At 44.1% G+C, this 9,418-nt stretch overlaps 1 protein-coding gene across 1 annotated transcript in view; it reads left to right on the top strand.

Moving 5' to 3' along the window:
- Nucleotides 1–9,418, top strand: part of PRICKLE2 (prickle planar cell polarity protein 2) — a 246,662-nt gene that overhangs the window by 171,594 nt on the left and 65,650 nt on the right. The window lies entirely within an intron of this gene.

The raw sequence follows: 9,418 nt of genomic DNA, 5'->3' as shown, positions 1-9,418 counted from the left end.
CAGAGTGCCCCCTTTCACCACAGAGTCCCCCCTTTCACATCAGAGTCCCCCCTTCACATCAGAGTCCCCCCTTCACATCAGAGTCCTCCTTTCACATCAGAGTCCTCCTTTCACATCAGAGGCCCCCTGCTTTCACATCAAGAGTTCCTCCTTCAAATCAGAGGTGCAGTGTATGTGATCTGACGCAGTGCCTGTTCAAGGCAGTACGCATCTGCTGAGACTTGCAAGATTCAGGGTCAGCACAGGCTGCAGTACAAGGAGAGGGGCAACCAAGCACGCCGTGTGGGCCAGCCACTTGCGCTCTAGCAACTGATGATTTCATTGGTTGCTAGAAAGCTGGCGGCCAGCCCGCATAGTGTGTTTGGTTATTATAGTGCACAGACCGTAACAACTTATTACGCTGTAAAAAAAAGTCACCCATGATCCTCTGACTTTTTTCTTTTTATTTGCTTGCAATTTTATATTGATTTTTGGGGTACCCCTAATAAAGCCTAGATGGCACCCTGGCTTAGAAAGGCTCAAATAAGCAACGAAGTGGTGGGAACCAATTCTAAACCTTCTGTGTTTGTGCCTATGGAAACTCAATAAAAATTGAAAGAAATCAAGAAATGTAAGATGTTAATGGCTTTGTGTATCCCGATGAAGGTCTCCTTTGTGTGGACAGTTCCTGTTTTCTTTTCAGAGTTCATCGTTCGGCTAAGGGAGGTCTGTGCTCTTGTCTTCCAGGATTTAACTGCATTTTCCTCCCAGTGAACAACAGCAGTGGAAATATACATGCTTACCCTTGTATTTGTTTAAACATGGGAAAGTCACCAACCTATTAGCTATATTGCAGTCAGCGTGTGTTGGATTCTTTCTTTGCTCTCCAGGAGATTTAGGGGGAAAAAAGACACCAATCATGTTTATTGCCCATATTTCAGATATTTCCATTCCAAACTGCGTATTGCCTTAGCAGCCCTTCATCCCTAGCTGTAGAATCTGGGAATAAAATACTTTCTTATGATCAGTGTCAGGGCTCTGCCAAGGCCAAAAACAACAGAATACAATAAAATGACTGTAGAACAGGAAGAGAATTGTTTGAAGTGGGGCTGGACAGGCTCCTGGAACCAGGTAGCTAAAGAGTCTAAGAAATTACTCTAGGCGCCTAACTTTTTGGGTATTCTTACCGATAATCTGAAACTTCAGCCAAAACGTATGGGGTCAAGAAGGGTTAGAACTACTAAGGTCTTTATTACACTATGTAGACATAGTCTCATTTTTAGTCCAGATGACTGTTAGCGGGAATCTAGAGGAAATCTCTCATTATGGATATGTTTTCCGGTGACAGCTGTCAAAGTAATTTCCAATCACTTTGGGTGCTCACTTCCCGATCCATTGAGCCGACGTGTGACAGTTTCATTGTCACACGACGGGTCGAACTATGAGGATGAGTGATTTTCACTCACCTCATAGTTCTCCTTTAAACACAAATTACACAGGCATGGTCCTCTCTCATTATCATTAGGACACCAACCATGAGAAATGCCATGTAGCCATTGTTTGATTGCGTGCATGTAGATATGAAATGACTGCAAAGAAGCTGCAGTAGATCAGTATCACCGATATGCAACATAGAATGAAACTAGGCAAAAACAATATTTTATTAAGAACAAAATAAACAAACATCAATGTTGTAAGCACACACAAAGCATGTCATTCAGTTAGAGCAGTGTAGTTCAGTTAGACTTTAAGATCTTGCTGGCTCCTGCATAGGACCGTCGGAGTGAATTTTCCCTCCCCCCTAATTTGGAAGACGGCTGGCAGTTGTCAAACTAACATCAGCAAACGCACTAGCAGAGCCCAGGCTAAATGCCAATCTCTCCACGGTGCAGAAAATGGTAAAAGGAGGAAAGAGCTAGGGGATTGTATGTTCAGGCATTAGGTTTGAAAGATGTTCAGGTAGAGTGATACTGACAGTTGAGTTTCAGTGCTGGGTGATAAAGCAAGTCCTGAAAGCAGTCCAAATGAGTTTGCTTCTTAAAGATGCCTCAGCCCTCGGTTACTGCTATAGAGGACATATAGAGCCGCTTCATGGCTGCATTTGCACATTCTAAGAAATTTACATTTCCTCAGCTCCCCCAATTCACAATGAGTAATCACTGATTTTGTAGCCCCGATAAAGGACCTACATCACATACTGGCAAATGTGAACTGGACTGGTACTGATATCTGGTGGTAACTGGGTCTTAAACTGTACAGTAATGGTAAAGCTAACACTTTCTGATGATTGCAGAGCGCTAGTTGTCACTCAGCTGGGAGAATTCCAAAAGATAACTGCTCTCATGCAGAGGGCAGCGGTCCTTCTTTGAAGCCATCAGTCTAAGGGAGGGGGGCAGTTTTGATTGGTGCTGGGGCTCTCTTATGAAGAGCACAAAAGGAAGACACTTTTAAATCATAGTTTTCTGGCATCCTCCATTGAAACAAATAGCATTTCCCAAGAATTCAATATGGCTTTAGGTATTTACACTTACATATTTTATCAAGCAGTAAATGAGTTTTAAAACAACCATCACTAATCTCTGTCGCTGCAGGCACTGTGGAGCTATTAATCCTTAAAGTTCACAGCACAAAACCTAAAATCATTATCTTGGCAGCTCAGCTCACTTTCCTTCCCCTGAGCTTTGAAGTCACTGCTGCAAAGAGGAGCTTAGATCCTAGGAGAACAACCCGAATGACCTCACCCCTTCTGCTGTCAATTTCAAGGATGATTTGCCCCACAGTACCTGCTGTGATTGAAATCAAGAGAGGAAAGGTCATTGTTAGCAGGCAGAGTATCACCTTTACTTGTAGGATTCTGTATCACAATCATTTCAAAGCTTGGCTTTGGTGTCTTACAGCTTTAGAAAGATTGGGCGCTGCTGAAATAGATCCACAGGTCTGATTTGACCATCTTTGTGGCTCTCACACCCAGAAATTGGTAAAATTTGTAAATCTTTAAAGGGTACAATCTTTATTCATACTAGAAGATTTAGAGCATTTTTATTTTTTGAAACCAGTAAGCAGCGCCTCTAAATCTCAGGATCTCTACTCCTACATACATTGGCAGCCCTGGCAACTAGTATCCAGCATCTTCTTTCTAATTGCTGGTTGTCATAGCAACAGAAACTGTCGGAAAAATTAACAAGTTAGTTTTTGCTCTTAAAGAAAAAAAGCAAAGGGATTTGCAAAGGATATCCGTGAATAAACATTTACACTAGTAAGGAAATGTATTTTTAAATAGATCTCACAGTTTGTTATCAGAGTAAGCATCCTGACACAGATAAAAGGCCGGTGAATGTTAATATTGGCATAGTTTGGGTTGGATGTACACGCCTACTTTTTTGCCGCATCTAGTCACCAGAATTCAGCTTTAGATTCCAGATCACTTCCTTAGCAACTGAATTTTCGGTGAAATCACCAACTGATACCACTGGGTTATGAAAGTGCCTTTTTTTTTTATGACTTTTTATATTTTCCTACAGTTCGTGATTTCCTTTTATTCATACATTTTGTTTAATTTGGTATGCTTTGGCTAATTATTTTTTGTTCTTATGTAAACATTTTTTTAACTTTTTGATAATGTAGTGTTGCATAAAAATACTTTAAAGTGACACTAAACTCAAGAGTTAAATCTTAAGAATACATTCAAGTACCTTAATTATTAATAAAAATGTATCTTATTTGTGTATCACTCGGCTGTAGATCCTCAAATCCTCTCTGAATTGGTGCTGACACTGTCCTTCCTTCTGGAGGGGGGCTACTTTTGTTCCCCATGGTCCCTGTGTGTGTTATAAAGTGGCCACCGCTCCAAGCTCACTCCTGTGATGGACTACAATCTCAATACAAATAAGTAAACTAAACGTGAGATTGTAGTCTATCACGGAAGCGAGCTTGGAGTGGTGACTACTTTACAACACAGGGACCATGGGGAGCAAAAATAAGCAGAAGGAAGGACAATGTCAGCATGAGTTCAGAGATGATTTGAGGATCTACAGCTGGGTCTAAATACAGTGGCGTCACAACAGAAGTGCGGGGGGTGCGGCCTACCCGGGTGACAACATTGGAGTGGTGACACCAAAATGACTGACAGTCATGGACCAAGAGCCCGACAGTTTCAGGAGAGAGGAAGGGACATGGCGGCATACCTTATCCCGCCGGGTGAACACCCCCTCCTCTCTCTGCCGCGTCCATCACCATGATGGCTGCTGGCAGGTATTAATGGTGACGTTATTAAACATATAGATCTATATAGATATATATATGTTTCAATGGTGTTGTTTATGCTGTGGGCCAGTGGAGTATTTTACCTTTCCATGCATGAAACTTAGTGCCCAGTGAATAGCCAGAACTCAGATTAGTGAATTTATTACATGTCCATTTAGATTGTGCATGTTCACTGAGAGAACAATAATGCCACCTCCTCATTACACCTTCCTCCGAATGAGAAATGGTTTTCAGGTCATTAAATCTCACTGGATTTTTCTAGCGCTCAGTCTCCAGGATCTCTCCGCATGTGAGCTGTTGTGTGTGAAAACCTATTTTTGCCTCAGCTCCGAAGACGTGGCTCATTTTTTCTTTTTTGCTGTGCATCGGGGCCCAGAAAAGTGATAATATTAAACGCATTATGTAAATGTATCATGGTTGTGTCATTATCAGAGATGTATACATTTGAAATAAAATTGCTTGTTTCTGTGGATTGTTAATGTAAAAAGGTTAGAAACCATGACAGGTAGAAAATAACAATTTTCCTTTATATGTAATCCAATTCACCTCTCACAACCTGGTTCCCAGCTATGTGGAACTAATTCCTGTCAGTCAAAACGTATTCAGCATTGAACACCCTCGGTATGAGTTTCCTTCCCCAGATATAACACAGGTTATAAAATATGTATGGATTGAAAAATATGCAGTTAGATTTTTATTATGGATTAGGAAATTCTATAAATTGATCTTTATTATGATTTTTATCTTCCACAATTGTTGATCAATACATTATGAGAAAAGTAGAGAGCATTTTTCTCTTAAATGTATTTTCTACTTTTATTTCCACTGTTAAAGTAGAATTATGAGGCGAGTGATTTCCTCAAAATTTGACCGACCTGTGACAATGAAACTGTTACAGGTCGGCTCAGTAGATCGGGGAGTGAGCGAACACACATACCGTCACTCGCACACTTCTCGATCTATCCGCACAGAGCCGTGACTGTCACTCACAGCTCCCTGCAGGGATTACTCCCCTGTCCGATCCTCCAGCGCTGACTGCCCGGAAACGGACGGGTACAGCTGGCTCCGCCTCTAGATAGGCAGAGCCAGCTGTCACTCGCGCAGCTGGGTGGATCCAGACAGAATTGTCGGGATCCGTTCCGGCTGCGGCGGTCTCAGTATACCGCAAGCTGTAGTTCGCGGTATACTGAGCTTTGGGTGACGGGAGGATGCTAGTTTGTGTCCTCCCGTTACCCTTAGGAGAACTATGGGGAAAAGCCCTGACCCCATAGTTTAACATTTTGTATCTACAGAATATTCATAATTTGATGCACTATTGGCACCAATGTAAGGCCCCATTCACACAGGGACTCATGCCGCTTGCTGGGATTTTTACGCCAAGAACCCACGGATTTTAGCTGCAGTAATCCCAGGTGTCCCCATTCAAATGCAGCCACTGTACCCCCTAAAGTTAATGACAAGGTGACATTGGTTGCATCTAGGGCCTTCCCTATAATGAGGCAGTTTCCTCAGGCAGCATCTCATTGGGTCATGTGGGAGAGGGCGGCAGGTGTGCCTGCTGCCCCCTTTCCGGCCAGAGCGTCCCAGGTTGCTAAGCTCTTCGAAACTGGTGATGCTCTGGCCAGTGTCGTACCCTGCTCACTGACGTCACTGGTTGCTAGGAGCACTGGCTGTTGTCCTGTTCAGCACCTTTGTTGCTATAATGCAAGCTGCTCCTTGCCATCTAGCATTCTTCGCTGTTAGCACCCCTGCGGCTCCTTGCCACCTAGCGCCCTTTGTTGATAGGATGCAGGTGGCTAGAGCCACCATGTATTCTTCCTTGTTTGGTTACACACATCTCCTTACCTCCTAGGTCCTTGGTTGCTAGGATGCAGGGGGTACAAGCCACCTAGCTTCCTAACAACTAGGATATCGTTGCACAGTGCGAATGTAAATGTTGCATGCATATGGCACAAAAAGCAGGATCTTCCTGTCAGCTTCTGCCAGCAAGATCCTGCATACTAGTTGCCGTGTTTTCATACGGCCGTGTGCATAAGCACTTAATGCATACCTCCCAACTTTCTGAAATGGAAAGATTGACACTGTTTAGCACAAAGTATGTATGCTAAGGACAAGCCCCCGGCCTTGCCCCAGCTGAAGAATTAATATACTGTACATAACATGGCTGGTTAAACCCACAAGTGCTTTTCTACCTCACTTTTATGTTACACTGGCTTTTTAAAATAACAAATGCAATCATTTTAAGTTGGATGAAAGGTTAAGTGTAGTATAACACCTTTAGTCTTAATACAGTTTTATAGATATCTATATATCAGAACAAAAAGAGTGACAAATGAAAAGGAAAATGGCAACAGTGGGTTCCAAAAGAGGGACAAATACGAAGGAAAGGAGCTGGGGGATTGGGTTCCAAAAGAGGGACAAATGAGAAGGAAAGGGGCTTGGGGATTGGGTTCCAAAAGAGGGACAAATGAGAAGAAAATGGGCTGGGGGATGGGGTTCCAAAAGAGGGACAAATCAGAAGGAAAGGGGCCAGGGGATTGGGTTCCAAAAGAGGAACAGATGAGAAAGATAGGGGCCAGAGGGATTGGGTTCCAAAAGAGGGACAGATGAGAAGGAAAGGGGCCAGGGGATTGGGTTCCAAAAGATGGGCAAATGAGAAAGAAAGGGGCCAGAGGGATTGGGTTCCAAAAGAGGGATACATGAAAAGGAAAGGGACCAAAGGGATTGGGTTCCAAAAGAGGGACAAATGAGAAGGAAAGGGGCCAGTGGATTGGGTTCCAAAAGAGGGACAAATGCAAAGGAAAGGGGCTGGGGGATTGGGTTCCAAAAGAGGGACAAATGCGAAGGAAAGGGGCCAGGGGATTGGGTTCCAAAAGAGGGACAAATGCAAAGGAAAGGGGCCAGGTGATTGGGTTCCAAAAGAGGGACAAATGAAAGGGGCCAAAGAGATTGGGTTCCAAAAGAGGAACAAATGAGAAGGAAAGGAGGCCGGGGATTGGTTTTCAAAAGAGGGACAAGTAAGAAGGAAAGGGCCCGGGGGATTGGGTTCCAAAAGAGTGACAAATAAGAAAGAAAGGGGCCAGAGGTATTGGGTTCCAAAAGAGGGCCAGCCCCTCCAAGTGAGGCACAGTTGAGAGATATGTTAGCGTCATTGCACAGACGGCAAGAAAGAGGTTCCCAGTTATAGGTTGGGCTCCAGTAAAACAAATTGGCTTTGGGGCCCCTAGGTATGCAACTACACCACATGCTTGGAAGGGTTTTCTTTTTTGGTAAACATAAAAGCAAGAGAGATAACATTTTCGCTTTATAAATCTTTAAAAAGTTATTTTATAAATAATGAAAACTATGTTCGGCTTTCCAAATCTGCATGCTAATTAGTGTGCCTCACATTGGTTTATGTCAGGAAAACATCGTGCCTCTCTATTTTAGTCACTGACAGCTGGTATGCAAACTGTTCACTTTTTCTTTTTAATTAATGTTAGATTTTCTTGATGGTATCTTTACATTTGCTGTACATTCTATCAGATGAAAAGGGATGTCTGCTTTAATTATTACCTGGTGGATCTGCACTTTGTATGATAGGAACACTGAGGCTGCCGGTTAGAACATGACTCCTAATAAAATCCAGAGGAGATTATTTTCTTCCTAGCAGAAAATGGAGGATAACTGTAATTTCACACCCAGAATTCACATATGCCTACCTCTCCTTATCAAAATAATATATTAAAAATGGTATATTCAAAACTCCAGGCAAACAGTTAGATACACAGATTAAATAGATATACGGGAGTTGTTTTGCTTGCTAAAGGATTTGCAATTCAATCCATCCAGTCCTGAGGTTTGCACAGCGCAGCTAGGTTGGTAATCTGATTTTTCTCTACTCTAATTAAAGTGACATTGAAGTCAAATTTTTTTCCCCCTTCCCAATCCTGCTGTAAGGACTTACCTTAAATGATGTCTTTTAATCCGATCTTCTTCTTTACTGTCCTTTTCATCTGTCCCTCCAGCGTTGGTGCGGGTCTCAGATCCAGCGCTGACTCCTCTGTCCTCTTCTCTCATGTCCCACGGTGACTGTGCGGGTGCACGCTGCTCCATAGACTTACCCTGTGTCTCTCCTCGTCTCCCGGTTGAACATCTGAACTGCGCATGCGCCCGCTCCAAGATCCTTTGCAGCCGCCCCGAGACTCTTCAGATGTTCGGATGGGAGAGCGCGGCGAAGACACAGGTAAGTGTTAACCCTTTTTAAAAGGTTTTTTTAAATATGTTTTTGCATATATCTACTGCTTGCTAGCAGTAGGTATTTGCAAAAACACGCAAGAGTTTAATAACCCTTTACGTAGGGCTGCACCGATACCGATACTAGTATCGATATCGGTACTCGCCCAAATGCTCCGATGCCTAGCCCAATACTTCCTGTATCAAGAAGCTGCTCGCTTTTCTGATTGGCCACGAAGCAGCTCCATGCTCTCTCGTCACGTGATGAGAGAGCATGGAGTCAACTTCCCGGCCAATCAGGAAGCCGGGCCACGTGTAATGACGCGCTGCTCGGCTTCCTGATTGGTCGGGAAGCTGGGCGCCATGTAATGACGCAGCACTCGGAATTCTGATTGGCCGTGAAGCCGGCTTCATGCTCCCTCGTCATCTCATGACGATGGAGCCGTCCTCCTGGCCAATCAGAAAACAGGGCGCCGCGTCATTACAGGGCGCCCGGCTTCCATGATTGGCCAGCAAGACGGCTCCGGCTGGGTACCGGAGGAAGGCAGCTCCTGGCTGGAGAGGCCCCGGGGGTGACAGGCTGGACATGCTGAGGTGAGAGGGGACAGACTTTCTTGTTAATCAGGAAGCCGTGTGGCGAGTCTTTACACGCCACCTGGCTTCCTAAATGGGACTTCCCATACTCGGTAATTGGTATCGGCGAGTACCGGAAAAAAGTATCGGTACTCGGTACCAAAATACCGGTATCGTGCATCCCTACCTTTAAGTTATACAAGTAAGACAGCTCCACAGCTTGTGATTAGACGGTGAAGGGACAGCGGCACACTGGTGAGCTGATCCCTCTCTCCTGCCCTATGCCTCATGCCTCAATAAGCATAGGCATGGCCCTCTAGCATCTCATATTGCAGTGCCAAAGTACATCCACAATGCACTAGTACATCCTTCCCTGTGAAGTGACAGG

Source organism: Nanorana parkeri, unplaced genomic scaffold (assembly GCF_000935625.1).
Source record: "Nanorana parkeri isolate BGI_ZX_2015 unplaced genomic scaffold, ASM93562v1 scaffold9, whole genome shotgun sequence".
In the NCBI taxonomy this organism is placed as follows: Eukaryota; Metazoa; Chordata; class Amphibia; order Anura; family Dicroglossidae; genus Nanorana; species Nanorana parkeri.
This window is presented reverse-complemented; position numbering and strand designations above follow the sequence as displayed.